The 13520-nt window shown below is 40.4% G+C and overlaps 1 long non-coding RNA gene across 1 annotated transcript in view; it reads right to left on the bottom strand.

Moving 5' to 3' along the window:
- The window catches only part of LOC138121164 (uncharacterized), an 89856-nt gene that overhangs the window by 30785 nt on the left and 45551 nt on the right, over positions 1 to 13520 (bottom strand). Inside the window, exon 4 of the long non-coding RNA XR_011156118.1 lies at positions 253 to 302. This is a non-coding gene — a long non-coding RNA (uncharacterized lncRNA). The remainder of the gene's footprint in view (positions 1 to 252; positions 303 to 13520) is intronic.

Raw genomic sequence — 13520 nt, 5'->3', positions numbered from 1 at the left:
AACAGCAATAATTAAGACACAACCCAGCCTTGAATTGTGCCTTGACACAGTGATGACAAAGGGAGAGAGAAGATCCACCTCGTGCCACTCTCCCTGAGCCATGTGGCTCCAAACCAGGGAACCCAGACAAACTGCACTCACAGTCCAGGAAATGAGGAAAACTAATGGCCTTTTTAATTAAATGGATGTCTTATAGAACAGCTGACCAACAGTCTTATAAAATGGGAAAATGAGTATTCCTCTTTGACTTACATTTTGTGTCATCCTGCTCCACTTGTGCAACTCAGCCACCACTTCTTTTTCTGCAACACAACAAAGAAAATTCTGTTAGAAAAAAAAGTATTTGCTTGAACTGACGTTTCTCATCACATTGTTAAGTAATGCTTCAAGTTTACTGCTTGCTTTTAGTCAACACTGGAAAATATTTCCATCCTTCTCGTCTCTCTGATTTTGATTGCCAGAGTATTCCTGTTACATGAAACTGCTCTATAAAGATGAACCTTGGAGACTGCCAGGTGATTTGAGCATAACACTGAAGAACTAGAAATAAATTCCAAGATCTACTGCAGAGTTGACCAAAGAAATTCCTCGCATCCACAGAGAAAGTGAATAAACATTTTTAAAAAAGGATCTAATTGCTCAAAAATATCTTTTTAGATATGTCTTCTTAGATCTGTGAGTGTTCCTTGTTGGCCTCCAGCACCTAACTGAGAGAGGTGATGACCTGCCCTTGGTGTGGGGTCATACCTGGGCAGCCCTGTGTTCCAGGCACTCTAAGTAACTTCTGCAGGAATTGAATATTGAAAGGGTTGTCCCTTATGTCCTGCTGTGTGCTTTGGATTCAAATACATAAAAAAGGAGAAAGTAAATCCGTACCTTACTGGGAATTGAAGCAAAAGAAAAGCAAGCAACCAGAAAAACAAACAGAAAAATCTACTAAGCAGAGTTATGGGAGTATTGTCCTGAAAAAGAATGCTCTGATGCTACATTCTCTATTTAACCACATAATTAGTAAACTTCCAGAAGAAGTAGCAAAAAAAATTCCTCATTCCCTTACTAGGCTAAGTAGCGACCTGGAAGAACTTCTCAAACCTCCATGAAGAAAAACTGGTATGCTCCAGATAATGGAATAACTAAACAACTGGGGACAGAGTGGAAAATGAAGCACAGAGACATCTCATCGCTCAAGGTCAGGGCTGCTCTTGCTCTGCTGAAAATGGTAATTTGCAAAGAAAAAAAAAGGAAAAAAGAGCATTTAAGAAAAAAAAAAAAAAAAAGAGAGATGGAAGGAGGAGGACACCAGCCAGAAAGAATCCTGTCTCTGGCTATGGTTTGCAGCCAGGAAGGGATAACAAAGCAACAAGTAAATGCTGGCATGGATTTGTCAAACTGCTTCCCTTCCCTTTCCAACAAGTTAGAAAGCCCCGGGATACAGAAACAGTGCAGTGATCACCAGAGTCACCTGAGCATGGCATTTTTCATGCCATGTCATTCTCCCAAATCAATAAAGGATCAGGGATTTGGGTAGAAAGACACATTCAAAGAATAAACTTAACTGCTCACAAGTGATCACCCAAGTCTTAAGACGTGGCATCCAACCTTCAGCACCAGCAGAACCCCAAACATTCAGAAAGAAGCTGAGTATCTCATTAATTCATCAGACAACTATGCAGGAGAAGTGTTTTCTCAATCCTAAATTCTAAAATCACAATATGAAATAAATACATGTATCATTAGGGGGTATGAAATCATCGAACTCATTTATAAGGGGCAGAGTTAAACTTCAAGCTGTTTAATTTAGCAGAACAATACAGCTTTATGAAGTGTGTTTCTCACTAATGACCTGAACACTATTTTTGTTATTTCAGCCTCTAAAATGCACAGCCAATACTTGTGGTTTTTAAAAAAAAATGCCATTTCTTTCTCAAAATGTTGTTGTGCAGGGGAAAAAAAAAATCAAGAAAAAATTAAACTCGGAATACAATCAAATATACAAAGGAAAACCACACAAGTACAGATTTCATCATACTCCTCCAGATTTTAAATAGATCAACATATTTTGGAGATGGGTGTGATTTTACACGAGCTGTGCCCCTTTAAAATTGGCAACTACATTTAATTCAGTGCCGCCTTATTCCAAGTCCCAAACTCCAGTTGAAAATAGATCTCACAATGGAATCCTACAGCTGAATATACTCTGGGAGAAAATTAATACTTTAATTTATTCCAAATTCATTTGCATGACAGTATATCATTAGTATATACAAAAAAAAAATGTATTATACCAACAGAGGAAAAATTCTGTGCAAACAGTGAAAGAAACTCACATCCCACCAGTGAGATGAGCTTGGAACTTAAAGCACAAAGCTGTTTTATTTCTCTGAGAAACAAACACACCAAAAAAAAAAAAAAAATACCAGAAAGAGCTGTTAATAGTCCAGATTGTCAATTTTAAAATACCATGTGACCTTAAAAAACTTATGAAGCTAATATGATTTCTTGCAGGCCAGGTATCTCCTAAACAGCTAAAAAGAGCCACATGGACAATCAAGTGCAGACTAAAAATAACTGATGTAACACAGCTCATGTACAAAGCAAAGTTTTCCTACCTCACTGATTAATAAGTTGAAGAGGAAAGAAAACTCTCACTTTGTAATTCCATCAACCTTGTCGTCCTGGAAACAATCCCTCTACAAGAGAAGTATTTAACTGCCAAAACATCTTCTGCTACTACTTTTCAGCTTTTTTCTTCCCTCACTTCCCTCTCTGCAGTGCTCTCAGTGTTTGATAAGCAGCCAGTACCAAACCTATCCCATCAAATGGCACAGAAATCGGATCTCCTGCTCTTAAAAGGAAATAAGTAATTCCATTTGAGTATGCAGCACTTAGGGAACACCAGGTGTGCACAAGGGCTATGGAACGGACCCTGTAATTTTGTTGTTGCTGTTGTTGTTAAAATATCCTACTAACTGAACCTTTCATTTTAGGAAATGGCCTCAAGTTGTGCCAGGGGAGGTTTAGATTAGATATTAGAAAGAATTTGTTCATGGAAAGGGTGGTCAAGAACTGGAACAGGCTGCCCAAGGCAGTGGTGAAGACACCATCCCTGGAAATGTTAAAAAAAAATATGGATACAGCACTTGAGGACATGGTTTGGGGGTGAACATGACAGTGCTGGTAAGTTGATGGTTGGATTTAAGTGACCTTAAAGGTCTTCTCCAACCCAAACAACTCCATGATTCCATATAAATCAGCAAGCCTACCAGCCTTCCTTATTCATATGCCCAAGTACCTGGGGCAAGAATCCTTTCTCAACACTCAGTACCTCTGTGGGAGTGCAACAAGGTCATAAACCCCCCAAAAATTTATCTTTTTTGGGTTTTATGGTTACTGTCAGTGTTTGGAAGGGAACAGAACTTTCAAACCCAGGTCTTGGCAATTTGTGCCACATTGCTGCCCACAAACAAATTAAAAAAAACACTTCCATGTCCCAGTCCTGGAAACACTTGTGCCCTCCCTTTCTTAGTTTAGAATAGTTTTTGAAACAGGTCTGTGCTTTTACTAGAAATCTGAATTTTAACCTTTATATGAAATAAAAACTGCGTTTAGAAACCAGATTTGTCTAGGAAACACCAGGTTTGTTTCAGACCACAACTTTACTCTCCACATCTCTCCATACATTGCTCTTTTTGCTACACACCCTGTTTGGGCACATACAGCAATTTGGCCTTACCTAACTTGGTCCAATCCACTGCAACAAATATACTTATTTAAACACCTGTAAATTCCCAATTTCTAAACTAACAGTGTTCAGAAAAAATTGGCATCTGAGCCTCTCAGTCAGCCTGACTATACACATTGGGCAAACCTGTTTTCCAGTAAAATGACAGAGTCGGCACCAGTCTCAGATGGGAAAAATCACAGTACACTGTCTTCAAATGAGGCCTGTTAATTACCAAAATTATTCCCACAGCAAGTCCAAAGGGATTTTGGTTCCTCCAGAAGATCCATGATTAAACACAGTGACTCTCAGCAGTTTTACTCAGTGTAGTATCTCTGATTTATTATCTTCACTCTGGTAAGGAGACCTGCATTATCCCTTGACTTCTTTCAGTTTCCAATGTATTTACAAGGTTTTTTCCATGTTACTTATCAATGCTGGTTATCCATCTTTCTGTCCCTTAGATTTTTATACAAACCCTATCTAACTGTTGTCCAGAGAAGCTGTGGCTGCCCCATCCCTGGAAGTGTCCAAGGCCAGGTTGGGTGGGGCTTGGAGCAACCTGGGATAGGGGAAGGCATCCCAGCCCATGGTAGGGGGATGGATCAACATGGTCTTTAAAGTCGTTTCCAACCTAAACCATTCTGTGCTTCTAATGCACTTTTACATTGATTTTAAATTGTACCCTTGTATCTACTTTTCAAATGACTTAAATTTAATATATCAACATGACACACACAGCTTTGTTTTCCTTTTTCTCTTGTGATTTTATTCTAGACACTGTTAACCTTTAAGTCTCTGTGTATCCTCTGTATTTCTTGAAGTGTTTTCTGGAGAGACCACAGATTCATGAAATGTTTGGGATAGGAAGGGACCTTCAAGATCCTCTACTTCCTACCCCTGCCATGGGCAGGGACACTTTCCACTAGACCAGGACCTTCCCCTGGACCAGGTCATATGTTTAGCTGGCAAAATTAGCTGAAATCCCAATTAATCAGGATCTGGAGTAGCTACCAATAAACTCCTACCACTAAGAGATCCAAAATCTCAACCTCACAGTCTTGAGCTGCCTCTGCAAAATGCCTCAGTCGGGGATTAAAATTTCTCATCTCCTCCACTACGGATCCAGTTCCCTCGGCAGCATTTTACTGCACAGGCTCAATAAACACTCCATGTGTCATCAAGCAGGCAGTGAACATCCACACAAGTCTGTCTTAACACGTCAAAAATCCAGCATCCCATCCCTCATACCATGCACGAGAAAATTCAACGGCAGAGACAGAGAGGAGGAAGGTATTTGGAAACTTGGTACATATGAGCACATTTAAGATTATGAAAACTGTGGTGCCTTACAGTAGCAGCACTGTTGCACGTGTTACAAACATCGAATTTTGTCAAACTATTTCCAGTAAATGCATTTTTTTTTTCCCCACCTCAGCACTAGAAATTCCCGACACATAGTATAAATCATTATATTCTGCACTTTCTAGCTCAAAAGAGGACCAGGTTTTACCAGCCAGCCTTTAGGAGTGTTTAGACCCTCCCTCTCTGGTACAGAAGCACCCTGATCTCAGGCTGGAAAAACATTTCTTATGCTGATTTTTTTCCTTCTTATTTCAGGCAAAAATTCCAAACCATAGCAAAGCTTTTGCCTTCTGCTGCTGCTGAATACCAGTTGCTGCAAAAGTAAAACAGAAAAAGGCTAAAGTTATTTTAAAACAGCTACTTTTCTCTATTTAAGTGTTTAGTTTTCAGAAGTTGAGTATGTTATGGGTGGGAAATTAATGCCCAAAGTAATGCAACCACTAACACCCTTGAGCAGGGAAGTGGCAACAACTGAAGGAAAAAAAATTTGCAGGGTAATGTAAAAACATAATATGGAGGATAGAACAGCATTATTAACTGGGGAATAAAACCCATAAAACAAACACAACAAAACAACACCCTCTGATGATCCATTTTAGACTCGGGCAGTATTGCTACAAAATACCTAATAAAGGTGACACAAAGAACTTCTAAAACGTTTATTAATTACTTGAGGCTGTTTTTCATTTTACTGCTTCACTGCAATTTCCATTAGCATGTGAAATGGTATCATTTTTTTCCAGAGAGATATTTCCAGTGAAGTCAGCGCGGATTCAACAAGGCCAGGACCACCATATAAATAGAAATCAGAAAATAGTATTTCCATAAGAAACCACTCAGATTTATTGGATTAACAGGCACTTACAAGTGACTCACGCTGACACAGCCTATAGTAATCCAATCTAGCTGAGATAAGAATAAATTCAAAGGAAACCTTAAATTTAGAAAATCACCTCTGTGGCTGCTCACATAGTTGGCTTTATTACATGAAATCACATTAAGTGTTCTCTCCAAATGGGAGGACAAATAAATTAAAAGCTAAATTCTAGCAATTTCTTATTCCATGAGTGCAGCATGTCCTTAACAGCAGCAGCTGCCACACCGATCATAATTAGAGCGGGATAAGAGAGCCCTGTGTGGAAGTGCCTTGTGGAACACAGCAGCTTTCCTGTCCTACGATCCCACAGGAATATGCTGGGCTAAAAGGAGAGGGAAGAAGAAAAGCTAGCAAGCCACCTCACCACCCTTGTCTCAGAAGAATTAAGGTAGATTGCTACATCCACAGTGGCAATCACCATTTCTCCTGCCTGTACGCTGGTTTTGGTTTCTGTCTCGGATTTCTTGGGGAACTCTGACTTATCTCTGGGGGATGTTATCATGAACTAAATCCTAACAAACACTGAGGTGTTCTGGCTCAGCACACTGAAACATCAATGCTTTCCTGAAACCCTGAAGGATGCATTCACAGCTCTCACACCTCCTTTAAAACATGGCAGCAAGCAGGGAGCTGGGATGGAGCTTCATTTCTATAAATACTCCTCCGCAGCAATAAAAGAATTCTTACCTCTTGATATTGCCATGAATAGCAACAGTCTGAAATAATGTATTATTAAATATTACAGAGCCATAGAATGGCTTGGGTTGGAAGGGACTTTCAAGATTATCTAGTTCAGACTCCCTGCCATGGGCAGGGACACCTTCCACTACCGCAGTTTGCTCCAAGCCCCGTCCAACCTGGCCTTGGACACTTCCAGGGATCCAAGGGCAGCCACAGCTTCCCTGGGCAAACTGTGCCAGGGCCTCACCACCCTCACAGGGAAGAATTTTTTCCTAATATCCCATCTAAACCTGCCCTCTTTTCATATGAAAAAGAAAAAGCCAGTACAAGGAAAGGTGACACTGGCCAGAGCAAGGGGTCATGCACTGACGACCTGGACTTTTATCACCAATTACTGTAAGACCTAATTAAATACCACCTGTGTGTAAAGATATTTGAAAGCCACGTATCTTCTGCCGTCCATAAAGAAAAGACACTTCACTGTGTGCAGGGCTGTAAATCACTGAGTACACAAATTAAAACTCATTTTAAGAACCAGCTGCACACTACTGAGGCCAACAAAATCTTATCAAATGCAGATTTCAAGGCTAAAGTGACTTATTTAGAGAACTGCTGTGCTGCTCTCACCTGTAGTACCCAGTTAAGTTAGATCAAGGACAACAGCACACACCAACTACACCATAAGCATGAGGCTTTAATTTTTTATGCACACTCTCCTTCAGGCATACACACCCACTCTCAGCAAATTCCCATTAATGGCCATTCTCAATCCTGAAAAGCAGTATGTTATAGCCTTAGGCTAACTAAATTAGAGTGAGCTATGCTGAAGCTGCAATCAGAGTGAAAACCTGAAGTATGACTTTCACCACAATAAAGATACTTCCTCAGAGAGCCACTTCACAGTGTAAGATTTTCAAAAAACCTCACCATAGCCTGCATCTCCTGTGAACTTGGTCATGACACCCTGGGGCCTTGCCCAAGGACACTCAGAATAAAGATCAAAAATTAACCAGCAGTCAAAAAACGTTGATTATACACAAGATTTTTAATGTACTTCAACTGGGGATGCAGATTCTGGCTTGAAGGAGTGCAAAACAGATGAGAACTCAAATGGCAAAGTGCAAGGGGACAAGGCACAATTTGTTCTGACTGAAAGACAAGGTTAGAAATCTCATTTTCTGTCACAATTAATTGGGTTTTCAAAGTGAGACCTCCCTGCCCTTGTGCATTTTTCAGGTTTGATTTTCAGAGAAATTCTAGCCTTTACATTACAGTAAAACGCTGTAAAATTTTCAAATAGCTAGATTTTGTGCTAACCCTAATTCATAATCATTCTGGCCTTGCAACCGTGGTGTGAAATTCACTGAGCTAGACAGCTGGGAAGGGGGGGGTGTGAAGAGTGGGGGTGGTGTTGTGGTTTTTTATTATTATTGCACTTCTGGTGTTCAACCCTTCTACTCTATACGAAATCCATATTCAGAAGTCTGTAAGGATGAAGATGCTTTTACGTACAAGGATTTGGTCAGACTCTAAAAGCATCTGCACCTTCATTTGCAATGAATGAATCTCCCTTCAAGTTTTCTTTGGTGACCAAAATGTGTGTTTCTAGCCTGTAGCCCTGACTTACGTAAAAAGTGGTGCTGCTCAAAAAATTGTTTTGTCCATGTAATGCTCTCCAAAATAATTTTTATCCCTTCAAAACCCTCTAAAAGACACCTACTGAGAAGTGCTTTCCAGTGAGACCTAAAGAAAACTGCCTGAGCTCACAGTACTGGTACAAAACTAAACCTCAAATAAAATTCTAGGAAAGAACCACCAGCTTTTCACGTAAACTTGTGGTGAGTTTTCACTGAAGCCCTCAACTCTGCCTACCCATGGCTAAATGTCATACTTCATTTCCTATCCTAAATCAGCCATAACAGCAAGATGGTTTTGCTCAGTCATTTTCAGACCTCATTAAAACCCAAAACTAAGCATAATTCTGGATAGTGGAACTTGGCTGTGGACTGGATAAAAAAATCACCAACACTGAGACAATCTAAGAAAATTTAGCCCCTTTTTTTCTACCTAAATGGGCCTTGGGCGCAGCTCTTCACCAAAGACATGGTTTTGCTTTTTCACATGCTCTTGATCCGTGCTGGATCAACATCATGAGGTGTGCAAATTTTAAACAGAATTATTTAGGTTGGAAAACCCCTCTAAGATCACCAAGTCCAACCATTAACCCAGCACTGCCAAGGCCACCATTAATCCATGTCCCCAAGTGCCACATCTTTTAAATCCCTCCAGGGATGGCGACTCCACCACTGCCATTGGCAGCCTGTGCCAGGGCCTGGCAGCCCTTTTGGTGAACAAGTTTTTACTAACATCCAAATTGAACCTCTGCTGATGAAACCTGAGGCCACTTCCTCCTGTCCCATCACCAGGAAAAGACAAACACAACCCACCTACAACTGCTTTGTAAGACGAGTACATCAGAAAGTCAAACTCTGGATCAGCTTCTTACGCAACTATCAGTCAACTTTTAATTATTTCCCCCCACCAAAATCTTCTATTCTTAACAATTCTTTAAAGGCCACTACCCCCCACGCACGCCATGAACTATGGAAAGCAACACTGGGCTGTTTCATGGATCACCTCCCAAGGTATCATGCTCCAAAGCACACGACATCATTGTATTTCTGCCTCTGTAATATTGTCTTTAGGCAGCTACAAGTTGTCTCAGTGAGAAAACACTATCTTGTGCATGTCCTATTAAGAAGGATTAATCTGTTCAACACCTGATGATTCACTCACCCACACATTAAAAGTCCACACAAAAATGACTCATTCTGTCTGTAAGAATATTCACCTGGGATACCCAAGTCCCCTCATCTTTTCCAGAGCTGGTAACAGCTTTTTCATGCAAAGGTGGTGGATGGCAGCTTCCCTATTAGAGCACAGGTGACATGAGGAGCAACAGACGTGGGACTGGGCCCTAGAAATTTTATAAACAATCCACATAATAAAAATACTTGAGAGTTAAGTTTTTAGATAACTGAAGCATTGGCAGAGGAAACAGTAACACTCCATAGCGAGACAGTGGTTGAAGGCAACAACTGATTTTAATCCTAACAAATCAACGTCACCCAGATGTGAAGGAATTCAGGCTACTCCTCCGTGACTTGGACACTTTCTCCCAGAAAAGGGCTCGGGAGCAGCCGTACTGAATCACCCTGGTAGGGATGGCCAGTGCAGGGCAAAACCACCTTAAGGGCTTGGCTGATGACATCAGCTCAGTGTTCGTGCAACAAATCAAGCTGAGTTCTAGGCTAGAACTTCATGTCCAGTTCTGATACCCACGCTGTGGAGATGCCAAAGGACTGGCAAGTGTTCAGGGAAGAGCTCGGAACACAGTGGGTCTGGCTGGGATACAGACTCCGTGACGCCAGGCCAAAGTCTCCTTCATTAGGGAGATGAGTCCCTGACCTTGTTTTCATAGGTACTTTGTGAATATAACAAATAACAAACAGCCCTGTGATCCTTGCAGAGAACGGCACAGCAAGGTATTACAGCTGGAAGCCAAACAAGCTCCAAGTTGAACTAATGTGTCACTTTCTAGCAACAGCACTGCTAAGTATTTATCAGGACTTGGTGTTTTAGGATGGCAGAGCTTCTAACAGCACTCCTAGATGCTCTTCTGAGGAAAAATTCTCATCTTCCTTCACAGCAAACCAGAGAGGCTTGATAGAGAGACATGAATCTAGAAGTTCCATGGAATCACAGAATAGTTTGGGATGGACAGGACCATAAAGACCATCCAGTTCCACCCCCCTGCCACAGGCAGGCACACCTTCCACTAGCCCAGGTTGCTCTAAGCCCCACCCAACGTGATCCTGAAAAACTCCAGGGATGGGGCAGCCAGAGCTTCTCTGGGCAACCTGTTCCAGTGCCTCACTACCCTCACAGCCAAGAATTTCTGCCTAATATCCAAACTAAATCTACTCTCTTTCAACTTTAATCCATTCCTCTTCTCCTAATGCTGCTTGCCTTTTATTAAAAACCAGCTATGAAATCCTTGAGTTAGTACTGAAGTTAATTTTCATGTTTAATTTTGTTACTGCTATGTAATGCCTACTGTTTTATGTTTGTCTCAAGATCAAATTGGGCTCCTTTGTCTGGAAATAAGCATTTCTCCTTGGTAAAATTATCTGCAAAAAATACAGGCATGGAAAATACCTGATTTACTATTTTTCTTGCACCTCATTACTTCAAGAAATAACATGGAAAACCAAGAGAGAAAAGAAAGAGAATATAGGACCTTAATTTAGAGAAGTAAATGGTAACTCTGATTGTGTATTATTAGAATATGATGAGAATTTATGCAAGAGGACACTAGTTTAGCCAGAAAAGCACTTAACAGAAGTGACTAAAGACATGCTTGCTGCTTGCATGACACAGCTCCCACTTTCCAGCCCTTATATCATCCAAACACATTTTATTGCCACCCCTCCTGCAACTCCTGAACCTGAATTTTTGACTGAAGTTTAGACAGTACTTGGAGGCACCAAAGTGCACAGCACACCCAGTTCAGTAACCCAGGAGAAGATAAGACTTTTAAATGTACTTGTTCTTCCAACACCTTGAATTTCGAGAGGAAAGGGGAACGAAGAGAACAAGCTGGCCAACACCACAAATGAGCCCTGAGAAATGAGAAACACAAAAATAAAGGAAGGACTATTGTTTCCTGACACAAGAAATGAAGTACACAGATTCTGTACTCTTGCTTACTTCTAATTTTGTATTTAAAAAAAAAAAATAAAATTAAACAGAATAAGGAATAATTGACTCATTTTTAATCCTGAAAATTCCCTAATCAGTGGATTCCTGTGTCAGACTATCTGTGCCCTCAAGAAGATAATGGAATATGCCAATTTCTAACCCACTTAAGAATCAGGAAATTCACACAGCAGGTAACACTAACAAGCCACCATTTTCACTTTATACTGGGGGGAAAAAAAAAAAATCAATCAAGCCCTCTCTATTGAATATAGTAAGAGTTCTGAAAAGAGTGGATAAGATAAGCCACACTGCTCCAAAAGAAAAAAGCAGGTCAAGTCCTTCCCTGGCTTGCCCCACTAGAATTACAGACCTTGAACTTGGAGAAAACAAATAATAAACCTCTTGACAGCAGTAAGAAATCAGGGCAACCTCCTCCACACTGCCCTGTGCTGGGGGCTGCACACACAAACCACATCCTAAACAGCACCAGCTCTGCTCCCGATGCCACGAGGCAACAGCTCCTCACCTTCTCCTCACACTTCCACTGTACTGCAATTTAATATTCTGCAAAAGCAGATACACTGGGTTTGTGTAATAATTGCCAGTGTGTCATTCACTCCATGGGATGTGGAGTTTTAACTCCTTAAGGACGCAATCCTAGCAAAATCAACGTATTCCAGGAGCTTGGAACGCTAGTATTTCTGGGGAATTTATCACCGAAGTATTTAGCACAGTGGTTTTAAATCTTCTAATTTTACGAGGAGATTCGAACTGCTCAGCATTTTTCTTAAAATTCTTGTTCCCAGAATTACCAAGTTACATAAGAATCTCAGATGCCAATAATGAAACTTTTTCTAGTCTCCAAGGTAGCACAGAAACGCCAGAAATTTGTCTGACATTCCTCCCTCTTCCAAAAAAAACCCAGCAAGCACGTAAAAAGAACTCAAAGTGTTATTTATGAAGTCACATTAATTATCAGTTATTGAAATACTAGTAGCCCAATTGTTCCTGAATACTTGGTCAGGAATGTTGTTGATAATTTCCATGATTTCCTGTCCGGTCTTCTTTATCCAGGGAAAGAAAGAGAAGAAAGAAAAAAAGAAGAAGAAGAAAGAAAAAGAAGAAAAAATAAAAAGAAGAAGTAAAAAGAAAAAGAACTGGTTTGCATCACAGTTTTCCAGCCTTTTTTAGATTACAAGTACCTGATGATTTTATTAAAATAAATATCTATGGCTTTAATAAAACACATGAATTGAACTAAGTTGTTTCCTCCCAATATCACGGCATCAACCACTATGGGATCAGCATTTGGAATAAAATCAGCAGGAGCACTTCCCCATCAATGACAGCAACATACAGCTCTGTTAATTTATTTCTCATTATTATTCATCATTACTCTGGCTCAAAACAACTTTCAGGAGAGGAGTAGCTGGGAAACTTTGCATTTTTCCTTAGCAAATATCTATGTAAAATATAAAAATGCATCTAAACTATCTGTTCCCAATTAGGAAGCCTGTTTATATGGTCCACAAATTCTCCTAAAATACACAAGTAGATTTTAGAAGATTAACACACACATTAAGAAGTCCAAATCCTAGCTAACACTTAAATATCAGTGCCTTAAAGCTATTTTAAGTAAAGAGCAGCAGTAGAGACGAGTGTGAAACTATTGCTACAGGTCTGGAAGCTACCAAATTATCTGGATTAGTCCCACAGAGCAGGGTAGCTGGATGTCCAATGCAGTATCCAAGCTTCTTGAGCTGCTTACAAAATCTCCCTTATCTCTTTATTTGCTACAGGTGGAGCACTGGCACCAAGTCACCTGTGCCTGCCCCTAGATCAGGACAAGAAATTGGAAAAATTTCTTTTCTCTCCCTCTCAACTTCTTCATCCCCATTTCAGACCCAAAGCCTCCAAAATGTTTTGCACAGGCATGTTGTAAAACTAACTTTAGGTGTTTAATAGAGTGAAAAAGGGAACCATTTTGGATCCCTCTGCAGAACGAAAGCCTCAAACTGCAGCTCTGTTCATTTGTATTTTAATCCAGTCCGTGTGCTGGTATTCCAGCAGCATATGGCAGTGTGTATTTCAGTTGGAAGAGCTTCAAGGAGGAGA

The sequence above is a fragment of the Aphelocoma coerulescens genome, chromosome 1A (assembly GCF_041296385.1).
Source record: "Aphelocoma coerulescens isolate FSJ_1873_10779 chromosome 1A, UR_Acoe_1.0, whole genome shotgun sequence".
NCBI lineage: Eukaryota > Metazoa > Chordata > Aves > Passeriformes > Corvidae > Aphelocoma > Aphelocoma coerulescens.
This window is presented reverse-complemented; position numbering and strand designations above follow the sequence as displayed.